At 35.4% G+C, this 24,903-nt stretch overlaps 2 long non-coding RNA genes across 2 annotated transcripts in view; one reads left to right on the top strand and one right to left on the bottom strand.

Moving 5' to 3' along the window:
• Positions 1-1,283, bottom strand: part of LOC113459354 (uncharacterized) — a 35,534-nt gene extending 34,251 nt beyond the window's left edge. The window contains exon 1 of the long non-coding RNA XR_003380511.2: positions 1,208-1,283. This is a non-coding gene — a long non-coding RNA (uncharacterized LOC113459354). The remainder of the gene's footprint in view (positions 1-1,207) is intronic.
• Positions 1-24,903, top strand: part of LOC113459355 (uncharacterized) — a 91,791-nt gene that overhangs the window by 43,142 nt on the left and 23,746 nt on the right. The window contains exons 4-5 of the long non-coding RNA XR_012579147.1: positions 21,951-22,057; positions 23,005-23,078. This is a non-coding gene — a long non-coding RNA (uncharacterized LOC113459355). The remainder of the gene's footprint in view (positions 1-21,950; positions 22,058-23,004; positions 23,079-24,903) is intronic.

The raw sequence follows: 24,903 nt of genomic DNA, 5'->3' as shown, positions 1-24,903 counted from the left end.
CCAGAACAGGCTGATTCTATCAGACCTGGGTACAAAAATAACAAAATCTACTGCACCAAAAAATTGTGTTTAAAGTGTATAAACCAGAGGTCTTATATTTTTGAGAAGATCAGAAGACATTTGCAGCGCTGACCTCAGAAAATAAGAAGACTCTGGACAGGCAGCTCCTCCCAGAGAAGAACTGAAAAGGCTGTGGGGACAAGAATTTTTTTAGGGCATGTAGCAATTCATGGTTCAGGAAATGGATTTCTCTGACCAGTTTGACTGAACTGACAACTGTTCAAAACACTCTGCTCAGGTAGCCTTTCTTTATGCAACTTATCTTTTTTGGCAATTGAAAGAGAGAGAAACTGCTACTTTTGTGAAGCTCTTCATTCAGCCTAAGGAGACAAGGACTGCTTGATGCCCCTTACAAGTACATTATTGAAATCTGAAATTTATAGATAACACGGAGGAAAAGCAACTACATTACTTTATTAACCTGACAGGGATTTTTCCCTTGACTGCAAAGAATGCAGGTTCTTACCAAGCCTGCCTGAAGGAGTTTGAAGAAGGGTACATGCTAAGGCCCTTTTCAGTGACTGTGACAAGTATTTGTAAAAGTGCAGTTTATTTTGTGTTTAAAGAAAATAGTTCACAGATCTCTGGAATATTATTAATGACATACATTTGCTATTAGGAGTTACTACAATTGAAGAATAAAATTTAGTTACGAACACATTGTTTCCCTTGTTGTAAGATTTTCATCATAATGCAAAATGTTACACTTCCACAATTAAATCCTACTTAAACTAGGACTTTTATATTTTAAGAAATAAAATAAAAACATCCTTCATTTGAAGGAAAGCAAAAAAAACCAAAAAGTAAAACTGCCATAATATTTTGTATTTAATTCTGGTGGTTACTTACTATGATCATAAAAATTGCCTATAAATTTTAAATGTAGTCAAAATTTTTCTGACAGTAAAGCCAAACATGCATTACATGTTTAAATATTAAAATACATTCCTCTATTGTCCTTTTTTTTTTCTGCGCAAGTACTTGTGGAAAAAGATCAGGCTACCCCTTGTCTTTCTCCTGGCTAATGTTACCTGTATGTTTTGGTGTTTCTGCCTGATATTAATAGGAAAGTAAGAGTTTAAACTGTAAAGAAACTGTAAAACCCCAAGAAAAGAAGACTTATCCTTATAGCAAAAAATTCTTTTACCTGCAGGGTTGGATAAGAAATCTTCACAAGTTTCAGGTCTTGAATGTGATTGAGATCCGACACCCTTCTGAGTAGGCAAAATAACTTGTTATTTCTCACATGCACTCTTTTATAAAGTACTAATTTATATGAAATAAAAATAGATAATTTCAACCTGAATTATTGAAGAACAGCTAGTTAATGGGAAAGAGCTCATGAAGACTAATTAGGGAAATTAGGGTAAGCAATAGAATTCTGAATTCGTTATATAGCAGATCAGACCCTGAATTCATTGAGCAATTCAGCCCCACACAGCTGTTTGTTCACTTCCTCTCCCAGTGGGGGAAAGAATAAAAAAGGTAAAAAACTAGAAAATTCTTGGATTGAGATAAAGACAGTTTTATAAGTGAAGAAAAAGCCATGTACATAAGCAAAGCAAAACCAAGGAATTAATTCACCACTTCTCATTGTCAGTCAGGTGTTCAACCATCTCCAGTAAATCTGGGCTCCATAACGTGTAACAGAAGGTTGGGAGGACAAAAAGCACCACTCTGAACATGTCCCCGTTCCTCCTTCTTCCCACAGCCCTATCTGCTGATCATGTTGCTGTGTGGGGTGAGATACTCTGCTTAGTTGGGGTCTGCTGTCCCAGCTGTGTCCCCTCCCAGCTCCTTGTGTGAAGCCCCAGTGCTCTTATTCAGCGGTGTGAGGAGAAATGTAGAAAAGTCCTTGCAGCTGTGCAAGTGCTCTCAGCAGTAATCCTATTCCTGTTCACCAAGGGGCTCTCCCTGGGCTCATTTCCCTGTGTGTCCTTGCTGTGTTGGGGTGCCCAATGCTGCAGGCAGTACCTAGACTTGCTGAATGAGGAATGCTGCATTTCATTTAATGCATCCTGAGATGCTGTTGGTCACCTGCCCTGACAAAGCTCACTGATGGTTCATGTTCAGTCTCACATATGTTAGGGACCCCATGCACTTTTCAGCAAATCTGTGTCCCAGCTTGTCCATCATTTACCTGTCCCATGTATAGTTATAATTTATGAGTCCATAAATTGGTTATTGTGAGATAAAAGGGTGCTAAAGAATAACTTTTTTTGGTTGCTTCCCAAGGTGACAATGCATCTTGCTAGATTTTGTCTGCTTTCTGATGTAGCTGTTTTGAACTTGGAATCTATCCTTGTGAGAACTAATCTGCAGCGCTTTTAATAGAGAGCTATAATTCATCATTTGGTCAGTTCTATTCAAAAGAAGTCTGTATAATAGAGTTTCTTTTTCTTTAATTAAAAAAATCAAAATTAAAGGCTAAGTGAATTCCAATAAACATAGAAAATAATGAATTAGACAGAAGTGTGTTTTGATCTAAGGCAAAATCCTTACAATATTGTCTTTCCCAGAAAATTTCTTCCTCCTGATTTACTGGTTCCTTTAAGTGACTTTGAGGATTGAGAGTTGTGATTAAGGAAGTTTTAATACACATTTTTATATTTACTGAGAGGGTTTATAAGTTATTTGCAGTTGCAATACTTGACCGAGTGCATTTGGTATTGGATTCCAAGTTTTAGGCAGTTTCCTCTTGTACCATGCTTTGGCTATTAATGATCTGCTTTTCCTGTTTGGCTGCTTTCTGAGATTTGACTTTCTTTTCTTATGCTAAGTAATGAAATAAGTTTTACTCTCACATAATTTCTGAAATAGTCTTTTGCATCTGCTGTACAGCACAGTTGTGTTTTTGGAAGGTTTTTTTGTATCATTGAACATAAATTACCCTGTGCTCTCCTCTAACTTCCTCTGTTGTGTCTTCCCAGAATATAAAATTCAATTGTTAGTGGTTTTTCTTTTATTTTTGAAAACCTTGCAACAATAGCACTTGTCCCTTTGTTGATTTTCATGTCACTGCCAACAACTTCAACATCTCAGGCTTTAAGCCATTGAAATATAGAGAAATATAGTTGCCATGTATACTGGAAGCACAGCAGTAGAGCACAAAGCCTTTGGAAAATGCAGACCTTGCAAAGGAATACATGTTAATTGACTGCATTTCTTTGAATCACAAACTGCATCGCCAATCCTTGCAAACTCATGGTAACTCGAAACTGCTGAACTATGGGATAAGAACTACATATTTTAAGCTTACCCCCAAAGCTATTGCATTTTCAACAAATGAAGAAGCTGATACTTTTTTTTTTTTTAACATGATTTGTTTAACATAAGTTAAAGATACAAAATATTATGCCACACTGCAGAGCACAGGAGGGTGCCTGAGGCTACCTCTCAGAAACAAGCCCTTCCCACTCCATAAATTTACCAATGCCAAAAGTTCACCCACAGGGCTGTCATCTGATTTGCCATCCATGGTACAGCATGTTAAAACTGAGGTAAGTTATTATGTGGGATACTTCTTCCCCACAGTTACTCACCCAGTATTTGCAATAGAGCAAAGTCAACAGTGAGAGGCACTGCATTCTGCTGCAGATGCTGCTATTTTAGAGATACTCAGCACTATTTCAACCTACTTTAGCATTCACAACCAATCACTGCTATAATGTGATCTTTACATGATGCTTGTAGCACTCATATAACTTGTTAAGGTGCTATTTACAATCTAGGCACTCTTGTCAGATGACACCAGCATTTCCTAGCTGATAGACAAAGACTCATCACATCTGTAGTCCTAACATCCTTCCTTTTCCTCATTCCTTTAATCTTAAAAGATGTTTCCTCATCATAGAATAATTTGTCTGATTGCAGTACTCAGAGGATGAGTCCTATTCATCAGCTTCAATCCTCTTTAACAGAATTGTTAAGCCTCCAGTCGCATTTATAACTGGTATCCAGATTTAAGATGTTCAAACTGAAGTGCAGAGCCTATAAAGAAAAATGATCTGATAGCTGTACAAGTGGTACTTGTTAAAAACCTTGTCCCAGTTTTCCCATGTTATTGTTGATACTGATGCTCTGATTAATTTGCTTCATTTGACAGTTCATCAGCATTTGCTGAGCTCTTACCCTGCTTTTACATTAAGGCCTTTAAAACCCCATTGTAAAGATATTGAAAAAAAATGTGACACCCAAATATCAGCCATTGGTCACATATGGGGAATTTCAAGTAAGGATTTGTCTGGGCCCCCTGGAAATTCTGAGTATATTAGCTTATTTGTTGACAGCTCTACTCACAAAAAGGGAAAGGAAGAACTGCTCCTGATTAAGTACTTAATTTCCTTTTCCACACTGAAGAGTCACTGACATAATAAAATTTATGGTTCTCTTCCCTTTAAGAATTAAGAGCCCTTGCTGCAGAAGTACTATCAACATGAGAAAGGAAGTTTACTACTCTCTTAGGTCTTTAATCCTAACAGTTGCTCACATAATCTGAACCAGACACAAGTATTACTGCAGAGAACAAGGGAGCTCTAGTGAATAATTGTGCACAGTGATGCCATCAATGAAATAAGCTTTGCAATTTTCCACAGAAGCCTATATTCCCTAAGAGTCAGAGGTCTCCTAGAGAACTATACCAATCCATCCCACCTAAAACTCTGCAAGGGCAGTTTTGAATTTTCTCTCTCAGAGTCACTTGACACTTTTGTCCCTGCTACTGAGATTCTACAACAGCTCCAAAACCACACTGTATAAAATTCTGACAGAAGAATTCTGACAGCTGGCTTCAGTTACTTAGCATGTGCTTAGCGTTCATGCAGGATGCTAACAGAGAGGCACAAAGGAGAGGGGTTTGAAAGGCAGAGACACAAGTGTGAAATGTGCTGGGGCAAACGATGATGCAGGAGATGCTGTGTTGTCCACTGCAGACACTGATGGCATATGCACTGACAGGCCCCTGCTCACACCCCAACAGTCCCTTTCATCCTCTTTTTATCTGCTGTTTTGTTTCACTTCTTGCTCTCCAAATTGTCTTGATGTCTCCCTTTTTTGCCTTCCATTCTGTACCCTGAACATCCACAATGACACAGGCTGCCCCCCCTTTCTTACAAACACCACTGGTCTTTTGTACACAGCAGCACCATGCCACCACTTGCTTTTTTCTGGCATCTCAGTAAGCTCCCTTTTGAATGTTTTTCCTACACAAAGGCTCCCTGAGGAATGGGAGGGCTGAGCACCTACCTGGTCATGGGGCTATGTCTGTGGGGCAGGGGGCAGCACCAGAGGGATCCACAGTTGCTGGGTGTAGGTGCATGTATGGGGGTGTAATTTTGTGTGTGCATGTAGAAGTGGGCTGCTCCAGCAGATGGAGTGGAACTGCAGCTAGAGAACTAACTACAGTGGGAGTGGGGGTCAGCCTCTTCTCCCAGCCAAGCAGGACAAAAGAACATAGCTTCAACCTGTGCCAGAGTAGGTTCAGGTTGGATGTCAGGAAGAATTTCTTCGCTGAAAGGATAGTCAGCCATTGGAATGAGCTCCCCAACAAAGTGGTGAAGTCACCATCCCAGAAGGAATTAAAAAAAAGACTGGACACGCCCCTTAGTGCTATGGTTAATTTGCATGATGGTGTTTGGTCAAAGGTAGGAATCAATGATCTTAATGGTCTTTTCCAGCCTCAGTGATTTTATGATTCTACAGCTCTAAATGTGGCCAGAACGTCAATCCTGTAAAACAGAAGTGTAAGGGTAGTCAAATATAAAAAATAATATAATTGTGGTAGAATGAGAGCTGTGTCACTATGAAAGCATGGTGAAAGAATTGTCCTTCACTCACCAGTACTTTATTTTTTGGATGCTGAATGGTACTGTCAAGAATTAATTCCCAATATCATTGTCTCAGAGGAGCTCTGTACTGATTACAGAAACAGCAGTTTAAATGGCATAGGAAGGAGAGCCACACAAATAGTCCAAATGACTAGTTTAGGTCAGTTAAAGAATCCCCCACAAAGGTAGCAGCAAAAGCAGGTTTAGTACAAAAATGAAAGTATAACAAAATTTGTTGTCAATATTCATTCTACTACTTACTAGGTGGTTAAAGCATGCAGAGAAAAAAAAAAAACCTAAAATCATAAATAAATCAATCTAAAACTAAAATCAACACAAAAATTATTACATGGAGGCTGGGGTAAATGGTGACCAGCAAAAGGGTAAGGATAGGAAAAGGGTAAGGATATAAAGAACCAAGGGAGACTGTCCTGTTGAGGCATAAAGTTCACTGCGGCTTTGACCAACAAATTAAGCCTAAAGCTTTTAACAATACTTAATCAACAACCTACTTTAAAAAAAATTAACAAAAATTCTGAAAGCATTTACTTCATCACAACAGTAACTCACTGATAAGTTTTACTTACAACTCTAATATATATAAGAATCTAAAGGAGAAGCATTTGTAGTACATTTGTTATAGCTTATCCTTGCTCACACGCATACAGACCTAAATAAATATGGAAAAAAATATACCTGTGAAAAATTTCCCCTAAATTCAGTGAATTATTCCTTTTGGATGCCTTTGCATCTTCTCAATGGGTGAAGTGTTGAACCTGTAGGAGTGGGGGTATCTGCCCAAGCTCCCTGTCACTGTTCAGCAGTGATCTTCCAAGTATAGCAAATTTGAGAGTTTGCTGGCTCTGAGAGATGTCTCACTCAGAGGGAGATCACTGGTTACATCCTGAGGCTGTCCAGGAGAACGCAAGGGATCTCACTTACGATCACATTTATGGACTTGTTAAATAGGTCATTAAAGCTGGCTTTACTCATAATAATTCTTCATTCTGGATGCAATTTGAGTTTGTAATTTTCTATTAAAGTTCAATAGCAAATTATTCCACTTGGGTTGTTATTCAGGGAAGAAAAATAAGTTTCCAAAGCTGTTCATTAAAAATTAGGAGCTTGTTAGATAGCCTAAGTTCTTAGGAGCAGACAGTGTTTCTGATAAACTCAAGAGAAGCTTGGTCTGGTTGTCGTTGATCAAGGCTGAGGCCTAATGAGAATTTCTGAGATCACAGAGCATCCCATGGAGGAAATGAGGGAATCTACCACCACAGGGAGGAGCACCTTCTAATAATTATCAAACATTTTACATTTCTGACCAGTCAAAATCTCACTATGTAGCATAACACCCACAGAGCCATGCAGTTTTTGCTATGAAATAAAAGATGGAGAAGATGGTACTTTCAATCATTACTTTCACACACAGATGGGCCTGAAAACCAATGTTTTATAGTGGCTCCAGTTATTGCATTCATGAAAAGGCATACAGAATTTGACAATCACCCAAACACCTGGAAGCACTTGAAACGTGATATTCAGCTGCCCCATGCTTAGCTCCCCATAGAATTGCTTTCTATCACCTGCACTTGAATATTTTCATTACGATAGAATGCTTACTTCATTTTCAGATTGTACTTGGAAATGCAGTTCACTTTTACAATTCTTATCAAAACAGGATGCTCATAAGCACACTTCTGGTGAGTCAATTCTATACATTTGTTATTTTGTTGCAGTGTGTTTGTGACACTACTAAATGGAAGAAACATTTCATGGTGCAAAAGTTAAAAGGTTCTGGGACTGTACTCCAATTAGATACTAGATCAGCTGCTAAAACAAGGAATTGTGTAAACTTTAAACATAAACGTAAATTAAAAATCCATTGGAGCAGATATATTGTTAGCAACTCTCATGAAAGAACCACATAAAAATGAAGCAATTAATTTAAAGACTGGGAAAAAATTAAAATAATTTAAATATCTCCTTGTATCTTTGAAGGTAATAGTTTAGAGTAAAAATAATCCTTAGGTAAAGTAAAGTAATTTTGGGGTTACTGCTATTTGAAGGAAGTAAGGTTCATATATATATATATATATATATATATATATATATATATATATATGTATATATATAAAGTGAGTGTAAAAAGGAAATGTGCTATTATGCTGGTGAGACCTTCAGTGGAGGGAATCAGGACAACACCTTCCAAAGTCTTTCTGTCTAAGGCTTCTGGCTTGAAAAGTAAATGTGCAAAGGTATGCCTGAATTTTCTCCAAGCAATCTATCACATTTAAAGAAAAAGTCCCCTCGGGTTCTCAGAGATAGGAAGAATGACAGTATGCTTTCAAAATTATTTTGTTGGTCCACTGATAGAAATCCCTAAAGGAATAATTTCTACATGTAACAGTAGATTCTCTCCATCAGTACTCTGAAGTAAGGTGATTTCTTTTGCAGTGGACTGTTGAGCAAGTCACAACTGTAGACATAGTGGAAAAGTCTTTTTTCTCTCTAGATAGTCCCAGTAAAGATTGAATCTGACAGCTGTTCTGAGAGTATTCAAAGATGTGAAGAGTTCAACAGTAAGAAAAAAAATGCATTGCTTACAAATTCAGCCACCTGGCATATGAGAACAAATAAAACAGATGATTAAACCAACACTAAAACAACTCTGAGAAAATAACCAGATGAAAAAGAAAATTGAGATTTGATAATTCCCTTGGTTCCAAAAGCTCTTCAAACCTTCCTTGATACTAACAGAAACTTGCTTTGAGGAGCTTGAGGCTGAAGTATATGCAAGACAGAACATCTGATGTGGTACAAGTGCTACATGGGTTAAATCATTATGTAAACATTATGTTAATTTTGGAATCAGGCACATTTTTAAGTAGCTGCTAAATTACAGAAATCCAGGACTAGAGCAAAAACTTGATTTTACAAATTTCAGAGAGAGGATACCTGTGAGGGTGGAAATCTGGGGATGCAATTAGCCTATGCAAATCCTGAACACAGGCTGTGTCACAAATGCAATGGGCTGTAACCAATCTACAGGCAAGGTCAACCCTTTTGCAAATTAAAGTTACTGGAGAGAAGAAAGCAATAGATAAGTTTTACCATTCAAGTCAGCTGAAATTGTGCAAGCAAGGCAATTTTTCATGACTGTGGAGACCCATCTCTGGTGTATTCAAGCGAAGCTGGGATTTGGAAGAAAGGCTAATTTTTGCTTCTTTCTTTTGAGTGGTTTTAAGGGAGCTAATTTTTGTCCATAGCAATTCTTGTAAAAATGGAGGTTAGTATTTAGAATTACTGAAACTATCACCATAAGAATAAAAAATCAGAAGTTTGTAATTCATGATGATACTATTTTTGGAGTTAATTACATTTATAGCTTTAAAATATTATTTCCCATTAGAAAATTGATTGAAAGTAAGAACCTGATGTTGATCTCAAGATATGAGCTGAGAAAAAAACAAGGCCAAATCCTTGATTCAATAAAATCAAAGTATTAGCAGAGAATTGATTTTGAAATTACTGTACTGAAAGTAGTAGCAATAGAATTCTAGAAATTGTTCAGAGCAATGTAACTGAAAATAATTACAGAATTAGTGTAGCCTTGTAAACATAATCGAATCAGAAGAGTCTGAAGAATTATACTTTTTCAGATGCTAAGAAATATTTATAAGTGGTTGACCTCTTGGGACCTCAAGATTCAGCTCTGTGCCAGAACAGTTTTCCATGGGCTCATCTCTTACTCTGTAATTGTTAGCAAAATCTTTCATTAATAGCTGTACTAGAAATGGATGTATTTAAGTTATCACATGTTTAACCCTTATATTAAGTTAAATTTTTTTTTGTTACCTTGATGCTTTTTCCTGATCTTAAAAAATTGAGAGCCAGACACTGTTAAAGGATTAGGGGGTTTTACCTCAGTATTTTAATAAGGATCCTTACTGGGGCAACACTTCGCCGAGGTGGGATGCACCGCAATGCACACACACGATAGATTGCATATACAATTTATAGACCTTACTAATTATCACATCTAACAAGGATGCCCCAATGGGAGCCCTGGATGAATGGTATGATATTCCCCCATGTGAGGAATTGCCCCCTGCAAATGCCAAATCTCTAGTTTAGAGGATATGTTCTAGAGAGGACCTTGGTTTCTCAGGATAGTGTAGGGCTTTCTGGCCTCCTACTATGAGACCTTTAGGATGTTTGGTCTCCTGGCCTGACAAAATACTAGGGCTGTGCTAAATTATCAGACTTAAGGAATTACAAGTATGCATGCTAAGAATACTGAGGATACATAAAATTTATACAAAAGGTATATAAAAGAAAAGACATCATCTTGTCATCAACCTAAGACACTCTGATCTTGTTCTGTGGTCAGTTCTCATTATCATTTTTTCTGCTATATTTTTGCCTACAACAACAATTCTCCTTAATGTCTTGAAATGAGATAATGGCTTAGATGTTCTATTGGTGGGACACTAGCACAAACTCAACAGCAAGTAACCTTAATTTTTCTTCAGAAGTCTCTTTCCTGTTCATGTGAGTGGCATTATCCATCCTACACCACAAACCCCTGTTCAGAGGCACTGCTTATGTGATGATTTCCTCCAAATTCTAAGCATACTGGAGTCTATGACTGAAGATACAGGATTTTTTCCACCTGTATTAGACCAAATAGTATTTGTTTGTAACCAAATTACCAAGTGAGTTGTGTCCTTCCTTGATAGGAATTTGACCTGCTACACTCATTTGAAACTTTCTTTCTGCAGAAATACACTGTGCTCCTGTGCATTTAATCATGATGGCAACAAGCAGTAGGAAACTGCTAAGATCTTTCATATCTCGATATAAATTCAAAATCAACAAGCCTTGGATAAACAGGATGAGAAATTCTTCATTTAATTGAACCCTGTTTCATATTTACTTGTATTTTTGGTCTTTGTGAACTCCTGAGCCTGAAAAATAATGCTGTAAGCCTGTGTGCACCTAGTACTTTTACTACTCAAGAATTATAGGCACATTCTTCACATGCTTCCCTTAACTTTCCCACAATTACAAAAGTGGTTGCCAGTTAGCTCCTGATTAAAGCTTTTTGAAGAACAAGAAAAATGCATAAGCTTTAAAACATTTAATTTTGGATAAAGACACTTTTTTTTTCAGAGAAGAGGTAAGCCTTTGACTGAAGTCTTATTTGATTATTTAGTTAAGTAAGCATTGTTATGTCAGCACATGTAATGGAATATAACTTCAGCAGCTCCCTCTCTTGAATCTGTGTATTTTAGCAGTCCATGCACATCTCCTCCTTCCTGACAGACTTGTAGTGTCTACCTAGATCAAGTAGGTGCCCACTGTTCCTTGTTCTTCTCTTCATTTTGGTGGAAAACTCCTTCTTGAAACCTCTACGTTCCTGGTGGATTTTATTGTTGTTTTATTTACTTTGTTGTTTGTTTCTCTCTATAAGAGAAAAGCCCTGGAAACATGTTTTATCATTTCACAATAAAACCAAATAAATGGGTTTCTTCTTTTGATGTGGTAAGAAAGGACTAACCCAAGAGCAATATATTGGAGTGACATTTTTGTTCTTGGATGGCATAAGAGCACAGTGTATTTCTTTGTCACAGAAGCAACCAGATAGATAAGGTGAATTTTACACAATACTGCTCCTCGTTCCATCTTGGCCTGAGAAAAATTCCTGCTGATTTTCTTGTAGTGGTCAAAGGGAACCCTATGTATATCTAACATTATAAAATAATCCAGTATGAAATAAAATCCCATTATCTTTAATAAAAAAAAGTAAACTCAAAAATATGAGATATCAGAAACCATCTTGTCTGTGCAGTGGGCACTCATGTCTCTTTATTTCATGTCTGTCTTACTTGCATGACCACATTTACACGGGATCTGCCCCATGTGGTACCTGGAAATGTTAGTACTCACTAATCAGCAGCTGTTCAAATTCCATTTTCTTCCTGGTTTTTCCATGTGTTCTCTCAATACTTATTGATTGTCAAGAAAAAAAAAAAAATTAGCCCTTGGCCCTTCCCTTTGCTGAAGATCTTTTTCTTGCAGTGCCCAGAACTAGTACCATCGGTTGTTTCATAGAATTAGTTTTTATTCTATAAAATGATAAAACAATATGTAATGGATTCTGTGTTCAAACCACTAATTGATTTAATTACTTTTATTTGAAAACTCACTTTTTGCCTTAGTAAAACTAGGCATTCAAGCGGAGATATGGTACATGTCAAAGATGTGTGATAGGCTCCATTTAACACATTCCAGAGTACTTTGGTCTTCAGCTGCTGTTTCCACGTCAGAGTAAGCCTCCCATAGTTCCTGTGTCCTGCCTGTTGGACCACTGTGCATTTCTTGTATACCTTATGGCACCTCAGATGCCATAGACACCAATATTTGAGCAAATTATGCCAATCACCTTATCAATGTACTCACTTCAGTGTCAAAAACATTCAGCGTACCCCATCTTGACACTGGCACAAATATCTTTCTTTCAGAAAAAAAAAAAAACCTGTAATTTTATACCTATAATATAATTTATACCTATAATATTATACCTAAATTTATACCTATAATATACTATATAGTACACTAGACAAACTCTATTAATCACTTAAATTCAGTGCTCAACCAGACATGTTATGTCATCATCTGATACTGTTGATGGAAAATTCTGTATGCCTTTTAACTTCATACATGATTTCTTCTATTTCTTCCAGTCTACATGAATGCAAAATTGATATCTCTTCTTTTAAAACTTGTTACCTCATAATCTTTGCGCAGTCAGCTTTGCATTCCTTTTGCACTTTTTTTTTTACCTCAGTTGTTGGCTCTTTGCCCCTTCTGTACTAGTGTTCTATAATTGACTAATCTCTGATGTCATTCCCACTTTCTAAGTTCTTTCCCATTCAAATCCATTATTTCCCTCCTGGTATCTACCTGACTTTACCTTCAAATGCCTTTTTTATTTTTTCACTACCTTATATTCTTAGTCTAACATTTATATTCCTCTTTAATCTCCTAATCTTTCCTTAGATTTTCAAATTTTTTTTTAAACCTCTCCTTGGTTATTGCCAGTTATGATGTCATGCTGTCATCTTTTATTTTTTATGCATCATCATCATCTCTAAAACTATTTTCTTTCCATTCACTTTTGCTTTTTTCTTCCCTAACTTTCAGTGGTTTTAGTCTTTCTGTATTTCTTCTCAGTATCTATATTCTTTCCTCAAGAAACTTACTATCAGCTTGCCTTCATTCAGCTTTATGTTCTTTGTCCAGCTGTTCTCAGCATTTAGGAAACATACTTTATATTTTCATGCTGAGTACTCTGCTCACTTTTGCATTTGCTTATTTACTTTCTGACCTGCATCTTATCATCTTGTTATTCAAGTCAATAGCCTCTTCTTCCTGATATGCTGATAAAAGAATATGGCTGCTCTTAAAACATGGTAGGAATATTCATTTTTTTTTATCTGCCATTGGATTCCAGGTCTTTAAGACCAGATCAAAAAATGTTATGCTTAGACAAACAGTGAAACCCACAAGTGTAAATAAACTTAATCAAATGTATGAATCAGTTTAGGTATACATTCATTAAATTAAGGAAATTTTGATTTTTAAAGCTTTGTAAATTTGCTAGATTTGTGTAGATTTCCATAGATTTTCGGTATAATAAATTAACTTCCATCCCAAAAATCAAGCTCTTTTTCTAGAGACAAGGAATGTGAGAACAGTAGTTTTCTGCAAAATATGATTTCTGTGTAGCATAACTGTAGAACTAAAAGGACTCCAGATTTATGTAAAAGAAATTTTATCTAAAAAACTCAAACAATTTTGTAAAAATCTGAAAGTTTTCTACACTCTAGATTATGCAAAATACAGTAAGTTTGATTCAGGATGCAGGTAGCTAACGCCATTCAGAATACAGAAGAATATTTCAGACTCTCATAAAAAATTGTGGCCCAACCCCTTTTCTGTTATAACCTATTTTCTATGCTACAGACACAATGGAAAATTTAAATGTGGTCACACTTGAGATGGTAGAATATCAAGGAGAATCAATTGGAAGAGTTGTAGTCACTAGGTGGATCAAAAATTTATTTGTATGCTCTTATTCAAAGTTCACTGGCTTTTTAAAGAGTCTATTGACTTCTGTGCCCTTTGAAAGGGGTTTAAGTGCCTCTTTCTTTAAGATTACTGCAGGATATTTTGCTCCCTCATGGTAAACTGTTCAATTTTTCGTTGAACATACTATTGCAACTAGAAATAAAAATCTCAAACACCTAAAAAATAGCAACATTATTTTAAAGCAAAAGCATTATTAAGAATAATTCATTCATGTAAAAGCTAAATTTTCGTTTGTGCATGGGTACTTGGAAAAAAAATCCGTCAATGTTAATATCTGCCAATTTCAGGTAAAGAAATAGTTTCTGAATTTCAGATTTTCACCTGGGAGCTTTTTAATGATTTTGTGATTACACGAGAGAGGTCGTTTCAAGATGAACTCATTACATTTCTGTTCATCTATTATATTAAAAACTGTATAGACATGGTTCATCTATTTTGCATACAAATGAATTTGTATGCCTAAAGCTATATAAAAATTCTAGATAAACATTCAGCATAAATGGATTTGTATGTTGTCAAGCAGAAGATAAATACATTTGAGCTAACATGATGAGTTGCCACAGCTCTCATTGGCCTGTGCACCTTAAGATACATCTGGGTTCAGGGTCCCTTGTTGCTGCCACCTCTCTTCATATGCAGCCCTTACATCAACAAAGGGAGTATATGCAATCAAAGAGCTACTGCACCCCTGGCTGGATAGGAGGTTTTCTCTTTTGTTGTTCTGTGTGATAGATTAAAACCTCATTCATCATGAAGAAAGGGTTTAAACACACATGCAGCAAGTCACAGTCTAAAAATATATAAATGAATTGTTTAGTAACTGCATAAAACATTTCTGTAATTAAAATTTAAATGACCTTTTTCCTCTGACTTTATCTTTGCACTCTTGCTAGTCAATTCAATGGAGACCTAATCCTAATGACAGGGAAACGTGTACTAAAATAAACAATTTTTCAGGGTGATCAGATACCTAAAAGATAATACTACAACATTAAATAATAGCAAGGCTCATTCTTCTCATGTAATGATTAAAATTTGTTATAACAGGATATAGGATAGAATGGTAACATTTTAAAGTACTATGATTCTCAAAAATTATTTAAAAAAGCACCACCTAAATTCTTCAGCCTTGATGGATATCATCCTTCAGCCCTGAAGTAGAAGATTCTTGAAAATAAATAGACACACCCCAATGCTTTCTTTATGTTGTGCAAGAAATAGAAAAAATTGGTATTTACATAATTGTGATCTTATCTTGGCAGGAATAGATGGAGTACTGGCCATTGCACTGTCTGGAAGATTTTTCTGAGATGGTGTTGTCATTCTCACAATGTTGAAAAACTCAATTTTTTATAGCCTTCCATGTGAGACACATGAATAAAAGGCAATTTATGAATTAGAGAGACTAAAGTTGAGGACACACAAAGTTCAGCAGTATCTAGGAAAATTGGTTTACAATATCAAGATAATCAGTCTTTAATGTGAGCTTCCTTCATGTGGACACCTAATTAAGTTTTCAGCATTAACCTTGCATGGGTTTTCTTTTTTAATACAGATAAAAGGCTGCTTAGTGAGGTTGGTATATAACCTTGACAATAACTTTTAACTTTTTCTCCAAAGACTTAATATATTCCAGCTATCTCAACTTTTAGTATTTAAATTAAAATTGAAAAGCAGCATGTTAATAAATAACTAACACAGAAATTTAAAATGCTACTTATAGACTGTTCATCTACCTAAGCAAAAGTGCAAAATAAACCTAGGAGACTGAAAATTTATGTATGTATTCAGAAATGTCTCCAGTCTAAAGCAGAAATGAAAATATTTTGCTAGCTCATTTTTAGGCTCATTTTTCACATCCAGCATCAGCTTTCATCTATGCCCATATGTAAGAGCACAAGCACTGAGCCTGGTTATGTTAGACCATATAAGCACTTCTGATATCTGTGCTGTAACTGAGGAGCCTGGAAAAGCCTCTAAGCATGCACACAGACACACATTGTAACCACAACATCACAGGTTTGGGATTTGGTCCATCTGGCAGTAACTTGGCAATTTTCATGTATTTCTATGCAGCTCAGAATTGTTCACTGAGCAGTAATTCATTTTCTCTTCTACAACATATGCAAAGCCTAAGTTTGAAATTATCAATTACTAATGTCCTTGTTCTCGTATTTAAGAAAAGTAATTTTATACAGGCAAAGGTTTGCAGGATGAAGAGAAAAAGTTAAAGGCAAACTCCTACATGTAATATAGAAATATGCAAAATAAATGAGCTTCTGTGAAAAATTTTGAGCAACTAGAAGAACATTTGACATGCGGGAGTTTTATCTTCCTATATGAAGTCAAAAGATTTCTGTCAGAAACAGCTCTTTTGTCATTCTGTTGTGGGTTTGCTCTGTGACCATGGTCCATTCTTTTGGCCTTACTGACAAAATTTTCTCATCAATACAGTTTGAATAATGTAGTTATTTGCAGAAATAGCCTAAAGTATTCACTAATTTATTTCACAATGCATAAAGATAAGAAATGACAGCCAGATGTTAAATACTACCCACATCACAATTAATCTCTGATTGCAACAATGAAAAACTAAGTGCTATAATTGGTACTTTTTCCTTGCTTTTCTTCCATAAGTCAAATGGTATAGAGAGGGTAAACGTTCAGTCTCAAAGTTGTGCATTAGTTTTTAATACAAGCATTAAGGCAAGAAGGTCTGGACTCCTCAGGTTGGATTGTATTTTGTGAGAAAGTTAATGTCAGATACATTGTGGAAAAAGGCTGAGTAGTTGCATAAAATTAACTGTTTGCAACCGATTTATGGAGTGTTGAGATAACTGAAACGAAGTTCTGTCTAATTGCATCCCACCAAGGTATGTGTGTTTTCACATCACCCATGTGAAGCACAATGTACCATGAGATTATTGGAACAATAAAATGTTCTCCACAGTGCCTGAGAGGTATGATTCACACATGGACTTACTAAAGGGCATTAATAAAGGCACTTCAGTGTTTGACTAGAACCTGAGGAAGATAATTAAGCACTTGAGAAAGGTATTCTGAAAACAATGCAAAAGTTGGTAACCTGTATGAGAAGAGACTGTGCGTAGACTTTTAAAACAAGTGTTGTTTACAGGATCAAAATAATCATATAAAATGTAGGCTGGGACAAAAATAAAATTTATTAATGAGCATATACATTTTTAGAAACACATCAAGACATAACAAAATAGACAGTCACACAACCAGATGATTAGTATACTTGCTTACTTGGAAGTAGCCCTTCAGGGGTCTCCTCTTCAGCAGCAGGGGAGAAATTTGGTACTTGGTCTTCATCCTCTCATTCTTTTAAAGTGTATCTCTGTGTAACAACCATCTTATTTACTTGCCTACTCTCCTACTCACATGGCCAATGCATGGTAAGCAAGACAATAAAATCATGTTAATATCAAGTTACTCCATCCTGGTTTTGAATCAAAGCTTTTCATATCAACTTCAAGTTAATTAAAAAAATACTAAATAATACAAACACATTAATACAAATTTTAAATTCAAATAATCAACTTTTCATATCAGCTTCAAATTTATATGAATAATATAAGAAATTAAAGTACCAAAATTGAGTCTGATATTTTAGAGCAGAGAAAGCTGAGATTTATTTACAATTACTTTAGAGGAGTTAATTTCAGCTATCAAACTCATTCTCACATGGATTTTGTTCATTCATATACATATTTTTGCACCTACATAGTCAAGATCATCACGGTATGCAAGTCCACATTGCCTGTCCAGGAGCACTGATGTGCATTAAAGAGGGTTGTCTTGGATTCTTCTTGTCTGACAACAATAGAATTTTTATTTTTTTGACAGAATTTTAAATACTCTGCAAAAGTCAACAGGTGTTATTAAGAAGTCCTTTGCTTCAGTACTTACTCCAGCTTCCACAAACCTTAGCCAAGGTTTTTGTTCTGAGGATTTGTTTTTTGCTTTTCATTTTTCAATGTAAGTTTGGAATCTGCACAAAAATCTGGCTATAGTTTATTTTCCTGATAGAGTAATGTTGTACACTATAACCTTGCTTTCATCTTTCGGCTGTTTAGGGTGCATGACTTCCTGCTGATGAGATGTTCCTTGTGTGCTCTGTTCAAAAAACAGACCTTTTGATCTTGATGAAAAAGCCCTGTGTTTTGCTTGGGTTTATTGCTTGTGGTATTGCTCAGAACAGCACTGCATTAGAGTGGCTTGTGCCTGTGAAAGTCTAAATAGATCTAAGGCAAAGACTAGGCAGTGTTACAGCTGGTTCTGGCAGCATATTTAAATTGTATATCAAGAGGAATTTTTTTTTTTAGCTAATTCAATTAGATTCTTATATTAGTAATTGTGATTTAGAATAACACCTGGATTTTATTACTAATATCAGCTTAATAAATGGAAAAATTTCTAAGTAATATTGATTGTGATTCATATCTTCCCCAGCTAGAACCCTGAGGAAAATGGCATTTACAACAGCAGCCATTTGACAGTTGAAAATGTCTGTTTCTTGAAATGCCCTAAATGATGAAAAATATCTAACTGGGCTTTGCATTACAGTAGTCACGAAATCTTTTCCCACTCTGAGCTGCAGAGAAGCTAGCAGTTAATAGGAGAAGAAAATTCTGGAATGAGCAGTCAGCAGCACATTCCTCTGCTAACTTTCTTTTGCAAAAATTGACCTTTTGCTGCTCTTTCACCAAATCTCTTTATTTAGCACACTTTGAGTGTAAAAGCACAACCTATTTACAAATTCACACCAGCAAATTAGGACCAGATTCATCCAAGGCCACTGGGAATTTTGGGGAAAGGTCTTGGAATAAGATCTGGATAATACTGGAGACAAATAGATACAAAATCTAAACCATAATGAGTTAAATAGTGAGAATATAATTACTAGTAGTCAACATGATTTTTTGGAATATAAATCTTGCAAAGCAAATCTGATTTCAGCCTTCATATGATTGTAGATTTGGTAAACAGAGTCGGAATGATTATGAAAGGAATCACACAAGTAGATCATTAGTTGCCTGATAGACAAAGGAGTTATTACTCTGTTCTCCATCATTTTCTACAAAGTTTTGTATTGGACACAGTTCTGTTCAACATTTTCATCAATTATTTGGTAATAAATATAAATCACTACTGAACATAATCACTGGAAGGAAAACACACAAACCTTACCAGTGAAATGATGGAAAAAGTGCAGTTGCCTGAACTTAATGTCTTAGAGCAAAGCAGTAACAAAAATGTAGTTTGTACTAGCAATTTTGTAAATAGCAGTAGAATAGTAAATACAGCTGTGAGATATCAGATTTGTGTGAATTGTACCACTGTTTCACAAGATAATGCTAAAAAAGTTTAAAAAAGGAGAAAAAAACCAAAAGAAACAACCTAACATTAATGACTGTGAAACTGAGTATTCAGTTTGGCTGTCTTGGGAAGTCATAGAATAACAGAATTATTTTGATTGAAAAATACCCTGAGGATCTTCACTCCTATTAACCCAGCACTTTCAAGTCCTCCAATAAACTGTGTCACAAAGTACCTCATCCTTTGAAGACTTCTAGGAATGATGACTCAGCCGCTTCCCTTGGAAGCCTGTTCAAGCCTGTTCAATACTTGATGACCCTTTTGGACCCCACCTCCCTCAGCTGCTCTTCATCAGATTCATACTCTACACCCTTTACCAGCTTTGTTGCCCTTTCTTGGAAAATGCAAAAATAATGGTACTCAACAACCAGGCCAGGAAAATTTCAGAGCTCTTGAGTCCACATGAATGTTTAGTTTGCTTTACAGGGGGCAGTTTTAAAGTAAATCTCTTGGTTCTTCTCCATCACTGTGCTTTGGATTACACCACAGGGCCATCTCAGGCTGCCTGTGGATGGATGCAGGGATGTAGATTTGTGCTGGGAGTGCAGTAAGTGTGCCAGGTGTTAATGAGCACACATCCAGCCTAGAGCTTGCTCGTTGTACAAGTCCTCCCAACACTTGTACAGCAGATGACACTCAAAAAGGTGTTTACCTACAAATCTAATCCCATGTTCTGCCATAATGTGAATACAGCTGGAGTTAAAAATTACTTAAGGACATCTTTTCCCTGTTTTCTTCACATAAAACTAAAACACACTTTAAAACCTCTCCCCAAAAATTGTCTATTCCCCTAAGTTTCCAGGTTTTTATTTTCACACCAAAGCAAAAAAAAAAAAGAAAAAGAAAAATTATTGCATTTAATTGCTGGGCTAAAATGCAGGGTGGGATATGTTAAATTTTCTACCTGTAGAAATAAACAACTTTTTTAAGATCTGCTTTACAACTACACTTTAAACTTTTATAAAGTCTTTGACTCAATATTGGAAAAACTCGTAAATGGGCAAATGTATGACTTTCTGGATAAAAGAGTAATTTTCTTGTAAAAAAAGGTGTTATCAGTGGAGTTGTTTTTGTGGAGATAAACCTCTATTTAAGGCTAAGAGCTTCGGGGTTAGACATTTTGCTCCATATTACCACCCTTCAATATGACTTTTTAACCACCTTGTTTTTATAAAAATTACACATACATTTACTTAAACCTCTTTGAAAATATGTACTTAACTGAAAACTAAAAGCTGTTTTTCCTTTTTAATCTCTTTACATTATAAGTAGAATACTATAGAAATGTATTTTTCAAAAAATATTGAATAGGTTTGTTTTATGTTTTCTTTGGATAGGATTTCTCAAAGCACTTGAATATAAACTAACAGGGTGAAAAACAGGGGAAAAAACACTCACCTTTTCTAACACTATTTAATGATCTGAACAGGAAGTGGTGCTGCTGTATGTAGAATATATAATAGCTAAAAATCAAAGAGAAATAAGATTCATATCAAGAAATTACTGTCCTCTGTCTCAGACAGAATGCATGGCTGACACATAGTAATACTCCTCTAGAATACTACTAGAATAGTAATATATACACTTTTACTATATCAAGCACTTAGAGATATTAAAGAAGCTTTGACAGGAAAACAAGAATAAATTAACCTTTTGTTTGATTTACTTCAAAATTTTAAGTTATTTACAGTTAATTTGCTAATTATTAATATTTCTCATGTTAATCTCTGGTATATGCAAATTCTAAAGCAGCAACAGGGACATATTCATTAAAGTCACCAGCTAGAAGTTTCATTAGGCAGAAAAACAGCTGCAGTTGTGAAAATAGTAGCAATATATTGTAACATTATTATTACTATTATTATTGGATTTTAAAAACTGCTGTATTTTAGTTTTAATTGTTCAAAATATTACTCATATTTGGCTAATTTTATATTGTGTTTTTTCTGGTACTTGCATAAATAATCATTAAACATCTGGTGCAACTCTGTTTCTTTTATTATGTTCTAACTTATGGACACAAAACATTGGATCAAAAATTATGTAGGTGTGTGTATGTGTGTGTGTGTATATATATATATATGCACTGAGTTTTTCAGAGAAACAGTTCCAGTGGCATCAAAACAATTCTCATACAAAAAATGTGTCCTAACAATCATCCATGGTATTTTGGAGTCTTGTATTTCATAAATTAACAAAGTAAGATATCAAATTCCTATCTGAAAAAATTTGTATTATCTGATATTTGTACAACTAGAAGGATAGAAGATATTTCTTATTTATTACTGCCTGGCCAAGCAATGAAGTACATGATGTTATTCTCAGCTGTCTAAAACTGTTATTTCTTCACATACACATGTATTTTGATCTGTGTTATTTCTACACAATAAGTTTTGGCATTTTTTATCCATCTTTTTTTTTTTCTTTTAAATCTACCAAAAATTAAAAATTATCTGGACAACAGAACATGAAGCAAAGAAAAAAGCTGTTTCCTTTATATTCTAGTACTCTTCAGATCCATATTATCTGCTCTCTAAAGCCATCAAAATGAATTTTTTTGCCTCTGAAATGATAACAGATGGAGTCCTTTCAAAATCAATGGGGAAAGAAGGGTGAGTAAGATTTCGGTTTTATATGGCAATTTAAACCCGACCCATCAGGCACTGAAGGTTCAAAAGGAAAACATAACAGTGAAATTCCATCCCAAGGAGGGGGAGGTTTTCCTGTTTTATTTTGCATTGGGCTGGTTACCAGAGCAGTAGGTAGAAGGAGCTGTATGGCACCAGCTTTCAAGCCAGAGATCATAATCATCAGGTAACTCATAGAAGTAAACTTAGTAAACTTCATAAGTAAACTTAATGAAACTTACAAGTAGAAATGGAAAAACATTATTGTTTATGAACTGTGCACAGAGATGCAGAAAAAAAAATGTATCACTCAACCTGAGCAGAAAAGATTAGGATTCACTTCTGTAATGCCTGTGAATTAACCTCTAGACCTGCTCCTCTGCCCTGTTCCTTTGCATGGCAAAACAGTTTCTTAGCTGGAAGTTGAGCATTTCTCTTATGTGGTGTAGAACAGGTATCCTGTTCTTGTGTGGTGTAGAACAGGTATCCAGTCCTGAAGATGTACTCACATATTTAGCCTGCCTGTCCACATTATAAGACTTTCCTGTGTTATCATTCTACCAAACTCTGAAAAAAGGATGTATCTTGAACTCCTCTCATTCCACTCTTCCTCATTTTCCCCTTTAAGGGTTCTTTCATGAATGGATGCCAGGCTAGCAGGGAAAAAGGCCAAAGTGAATCCTTCTGTTAAAATCCTTTATCTGTTACTTATTCATCTGATAGTAGCACAGAACCCCATCTTTTCTTGGATATATCATCTTGTGTTACAATAAGAGGGACTGGTTAAAAGAAATGAATACATAAAAGAAAAAAATAATAATCTGGCCGGTGAAAAAAATACAGAGCTGTACAGAATTTCTGCAATGTAGATAGATTGAGCTTAATGTTAATAATCTTTCACTTATAATGATTTTTTTATTTTATATTTTCAGAGAAAAAGGATGAAATATCCTACTTTGTCAAGATGCAAGGTTTTGAACAGAGAATATCCTCCAGGCATGTTTAGGTATGTTGGTTGAATGAGCAGATAATGAAATGGAAGAAATATCTCACAAGAAAAATATAAACAGAGATGACCAAAGTTGACTGCTGAGTCTTTTCATGAATAAATTACAGTCAACGTGAATTTCTTACTGAAGGAGGAAATCTCTAATCAGTTTTCAGTATACTAGCTTATGCCTCATTTTATTTGCTGAATTCTGCTTGTCTTCCTTTAGAATTTCTACTGTGAATCCTTCTGCTAAGAAGTAAATAATAAAATAGGAGTAATATACACTGGAAATAACTCGTGTTAAGTATTGATTCTTACTGAAATATTGTTGCAATATGACTGTTTTTTTCCAAGTATCTTTTAAGGAGTAAGAAAGTCAATTATCCTAGGAAAATATTGGTGGTGGACATCTCCCTCTCTTTTTAAGATTCTGCTAACATGTTGCAATACAGGATTGCTCACAAGACTCTGTCCCGAGGCAGAAAGTGTCTCATTCAAAGTTCTTTCGACCTTTGAGGGCTACAGTAGACATTAACTATACTTTACTACAGAAAACTCCAAAGAATAACAGGAGCTCAGGATAGTTTTGTCCAACATTTATGTACTGCAAGCTGATGCTTTTTCTCCAATTCATTCTCAAAATGCTGAAGAAAGAAATTCTGGAATGAAATAGCAGGAAACTTGATCATGACTCCTTCACTTGCTTCCTCCAGATAAGTTAATATTTTTTTTAATAATATTCTTAAGATAATTGTTAAGGGAATTATCTTAATATTATTCAAAGGGAAAAATAGAACTCAATAATCAGCATAGAAACAGAAAACAGTTCCAGTTGCAGAGGTAAACTCCCTCTTACTCAAAAATGTAAGGAAACCCATGAGTTTTGGCCCTTTCTGCCATAAGCCTAAGGATCAGTCTGAGTAGATTTTTGTAATCCTGCTTAAAGGATACTTGGAAGAGATGGAGTATTGAATAAAGGTGCAATTGTTATTGCAGGGTAAACAAACAGTCATAGTGATAGATTGCAGCTGTTTATATGACAAGGAGAGAGATTAATTACAATTTAAACAAATTCTTTAAACTCACTCCTTAAAGGAAAAAAAAAGAGAAAACATATTACTCTAAATTGGAAGTAAAACTTGTTAATTAAAGGGAATAAGAAAATAAGTAAAAATGGAAGAGACTAACATAAACCGAGACAGACTTCTGCATGAATAGGGGAAAATAATATATTTAATCATTTGTTTACCTCATTAGAAGGCTGTTATTCAGAACCACACTCTGTATCTTGTAAAGATTGCTGTCCCAATGGCTTACAGGATTAACACTCCTCAAGTCTCTCCATTCTTATCCTTGTGAGTGGTGCGAATTTTAACAGAATGAAGATGTCTCCTCAGAAAACACTGAGTTGTGAGTGGCTAATATCCTCTGATCTAGGGTAGCCACAGGGTCACATCTCTTAGTGTAGTTCATTTTAGTAATCACATATATCTTGACCACAGATACTATTCATTATAGATAAATTCCAAAAAAATTTGACGATAAAGAGGGCATTTGATTGCCTAAAATGGAATCTGCACCATACAGACTACAGAATTTCACTAGAAAGTTTAAGAGTCACAATCATTTTTTCTGGTCCAACTAATGTGGACTAAATTACTTGCCCTGGAGATGTGAAGGACTGGATACGCAAGCAAACTTTCTGATAAAGCCTTCTGTAGTTCACTATTTCCCATTTGCAGGTTGATTTTAAAACTTAAATAGAGTCACTGTTTGATGACAGATGGAAATAATACTATTTATTATTTTTTTGGGTTTTTGTTTGCTTGCTTATTGGTTT

Source organism: Zonotrichia albicollis, chromosome 2, assembly GCF_047830755.1.
Source record: "Zonotrichia albicollis isolate bZonAlb1 chromosome 2, bZonAlb1.hap1, whole genome shotgun sequence".
Taxonomy (NCBI): Eukaryota; Metazoa; Chordata; class Aves; order Passeriformes; family Passerellidae; genus Zonotrichia; species Zonotrichia albicollis.
Note: the sequence above shows the minus strand (reverse complement) of the source record. Positions and strands in the feature narration are given on the sequence as shown.